We start from the raw sequence: 4,027 nt of genomic DNA, 5'->3' as shown, positions 1-4,027 counted from the left end.
CTTAATTTAAGTCAATAATATTATGCATCAAGAAAACATCAAACAGTGCATTTCTCAACCTAAACAAACTTAAGAATATGCATGTTAGCTTCAGCGTTTAATGTACCTTCAATGATAAGAGCACAGTTCACAGAAAACATCTTCTGATGCACGACCTTGGACACATCATCAGTGTTGTTTCCAGGAGTCACTGGGTGTTTCGGGTGTTACAACAGACACCCTCGTCCTGGCGACCCGACCGAGGCTGATCAGACCCCCCCGGCCTGTGTCCAAGTGGCATTCTACTGCCCCCACTGCTCTCCCCTCTTCAACCAGAGCCATCTGGAAGCTTTTTCTGCTGCCTCCACATTGTTACCTATGGCTCTTCTTTGGTTAACGCCTGTTATGCCCAACGTACCGTAGGCCTTGCTCAGGGAGTGACTGGCAAACCCCCTGCTGCCCACCTCTACTGGCATACACCTGGTCCTCCATCCGTTCCTCCGACAATCCTCCACCAGTTCTTGGTATTTCTCCCTCTTTCTCTCTTGAGCCTCCTCCATTCTCTCCTCCCAGGGCACTGTCAGCTCCAACAAGATCAGTTGTTTTGTGGCCTCAGAGACCAAGATGATGTCCTGTCTCAATTTGGACTGGGTGATGTATGTTGGAATTTTCAGCTGCCCTTCCAGGTCAACTGTCATTACCCAGTCCCGGGCTGTGGAGAGCAACCCTCCTGAGCAGTTTCTCAATGCTTTCTCTGGCTTTTGTCCTTCCCTGATGAAGTGAATAGCCTTGGCTGCAACTTGGGTGTGTCGGCTGTCCTTGATCCCCTTACTGATTGCCTCAGCGATGGATTTGAGGACCTGGTCGTGCCTCCATCGATACCGGCCCTCACCCAGCGCCTTGGAGCAGCTGCTCAGGATGTGTTCTAATGTCCCTACTTTGGAACAAAGGGGGCATGCAGGTGTTTCTATTTTGCCCCATGTGCACAGGTTGAATGGACATGGGAGGACATCATAGACCCCCTGAATCAAGAACTTGATTCTCTGGGGGTTCCACTTCCAGATGTCCTTCCAAGTGATACTCCGCTCCATCGCCTGCTCCCACTTCATCCAGGCGCCCTGCTGCCGCATGGCCACTGCTCTGCTCGTTCGCTCTTCCTCGACTGAAGCTCGCACCTCCTCCTGTACAAGCCTCTGCCTCTCCTTTCCGCCGGCAGAGTCATATCGGGTCGCTCTTAGGCTCCCAAGTCCGGCTCTGCCTTGCGCCACTGTTCCAAGGATGGCCTTGTGCTTCAGCCGAGTCTCTGCTTGCTGGACTGCCTCGGCTGCCCTCCACTTCCTTCCTGTCCTCACAACAATCCCTGCGCCGGACACTTTGGCATCTCTGGATCCAGAGTACTGCAGATGTTCCCGTGCCCGTGCAACGATGAACTCCTCCCTGACTGAGCTAAAAGGGAGCCTGAGCTTGTTGGTTTTCCCATATTGCCCGATGTTACTTAGGCTACGCGGTAGACCCAGCCATCTACGTAGATAGCTGCTCACCTTTTGCTCAAAACCTTCTACCACAGTCATGGGAACCTCATAGATAAGCAGAGGCCGAGGATTCTTGGGAGGATTCCATGCTGGTAGACCCAGGCCTTGAATCTTCCAGGGAGCCCAGACTTATCAACTGTTCTCAACCATCCCTCCAGGTCAGCACCGTCTGCCTTGATGGAGTCTCTGTCACTCAGTCAGTGACAGTGACTACAGTTGAAGACCTTCCCAAGGCTCTTCACCGGACTCTCAGTGACTGATGGGATCTGGTATTCTCCCAGCCTGAGGCGGAATCTGTCTGTAACCTTCCCCTTCTTTAGAACCAAGGACCTGGACTTTGCAGGTTTGAAGCTCATGCTTTCCCATGTCATGAGTCTCTCCAGCCCCTGAAGAATCCACCTGGCTCCTGATACCGCCGTTGCTGTCACTGTGAGGTCGTCCATGAAGGCTGAAATGGGCGGTTGCCTTACTCCGGACTTACTGAGGGGAACTCTGCACTATTGAGCCATAGGCGTTGGTGAGGTCCAGCCACAGTACTGCCAGATCCCCTCTACCTTCTCTCACTTCCCTAATGAGCTGGGTTACCACGCCCGTGTGTTTCAGACAACCTGGAACTCCTGGTATGCCTCCCTTTTGTACAGACACTCCGGGCCTAGCTCCTCCTGCGTCTTACCAGAAGTCGCTTCTGTGCGTTGTGTCGTTGATTCCGCTGTCAAGCATCTCATTCTGCCTTGAAGATGAAACATCTGTTTTCATTCATACTTTTATTCTGAGGATATTTGTGCAGAAATGGACAGCGAGGACCTCTTTGCAGAAATTGGCTACACAACAAGAGAGACTGAAAGTCGTAAAACTTACCCCATTCCAGGATAAGGCATCCAGAGATATTGTTTTAGTAGAATAAACGCAAATAAAACATAATAATTGAAAGAACATAAAGACAAAAACATGAGATTAAGACAACAGATTTTATGGTTTATGGTCTTTAATTCCAACTTCAACATAAAGAAAAGGACCGCTAAATAGCATCAACACACGTGTAACATTAAATGAACATCAATCCAGGACAAAGAACAGACAGAAACTGAAGGCTTATAAAGACAGGGAAACAAAGGAGCAAACGAGATGATTCATCTACACAGGTGAACAGAATGAACTAATCAGGTGGACTAAGGGAAAGTAGGTCAAAGAAGGTAGAACAGAAACACAGGAAAATCTAAACCAGGACAGAACATAAACGTGACATTAATAGTGTGTTAGACAGGATATTTTCACAAAAAAGTATAATGCAAGTATCTTTATCAGAGTAAAATATTACATAGGTCTATAATAATAAATGCCCATGATGCCACATAACAAGAGTTGTTTCAAACACTGAATGTTATTGAATAAGTCTGAGTGAAACATGTCATTAAATATTCTCTTTTGTTGAAAAACAGGTATGTAAATACTTCTCATTACCGTAAATATATTGACAATGTTTTTGGTCGTGTTTCTATTAAATGCATGTTAAAGGTGGCAACTGAGTTTGCAAAGATGGATCGTGCAGCATTATGTGAACTAATTCATCTCAGATCTCAGAACTGTATTTTACCAATAATACGCTGAGCAAATCATTATTTAATTAGAATTTATTTTTCTCAAAATTACACTAAGCCAAATCGCAAACTAGGTTCAAATTGAGTTAATCATGCAGCGCTAGTCTGCTAGATTAACCTCATTCACGAACAATCACACAACAAGCGCTCACTTCGTAAACGAAGTGCTTTGTCTTAAACACGTGTGTGAAAAAAATATAAATTCTACGCCCAAATGCCACAAGTGCAAAAAACAATATGAATACTTATCATGGTGTAGGCTGATGTAGTAATGAAAACGGAATGTTGACGGAGACTAGCAGCTTTGATAGCAGGCCCGGAGAGTCTTCAATGAAAGTCTACGTGAGCGTTCAGGCAAAAATATAATTTGGTGATTGAGACATGTATTGACACGACAGCTTGATGAGCATTAGGACTGATAGCGGACATGAACTTAAAAGCCCCGCTAGTGTTTCACATTTTTCGTTGTGAAATAGTAACACTTTAACATCATAGTAGGATGATCAAACAACTGCAAACGCTTAGGCTACTGTTATATTAGTTCGTTGCACAATATTAACAGCATGCATCGTGAAATTAATCTCATTTACGCAATCATTCACAGAAGGTTATTATGTCAGTGATTTTATGAAAAGTCGGGCTAAAGTTTTGAAGTTTTGACAGTTTCTCTGTCAGAGTAGGGAATGTAAGCGTCATCAACTGCGAAAAATGAAACGGAGAGTTCAGTGCTTATATACTCCAGTTGTCAAGCAGTGATTGGTCAGACCTGTTAGTATGAATGAATGACGTGGCATTGGAGGCTTCCTGACAGAACTTGCACTGAAGCTTTCACTTCTTCATTCCTTTATCTTTGATAAACTGAATGCCATTCCTAAGGGAGCAGTAGGACTGAGACATTTCCTTTACACACATTACACG

At 45.4% G+C, this 4,027-nt stretch overlaps 1 pseudogene; it reads right to left on the bottom strand.

Annotated features, from left to right (window-relative positions):
• Positions 1-248: 248 nt before the first annotated feature.
• Positions 249-2,236, bottom strand: LOC107661017 (uncharacterized; annotated as a pseudogene).
• Positions 2,237-4,027: the final 1,791 nt, after the last annotated feature.

Source organism: Sinocyclocheilus anshuiensis, unplaced genomic scaffold (genome assembly GCF_001515605.1).
Source record: "Sinocyclocheilus anshuiensis isolate Anshui unplaced genomic scaffold, SAMN03320099.WGS_v1.1 scaffold1036, whole genome shotgun sequence".
NCBI lineage: Eukaryota > Metazoa > Chordata > Actinopteri > Cypriniformes > Cyprinidae > Sinocyclocheilus > Sinocyclocheilus anshuiensis.
This window is presented reverse-complemented; position numbering and strand designations above follow the sequence as displayed.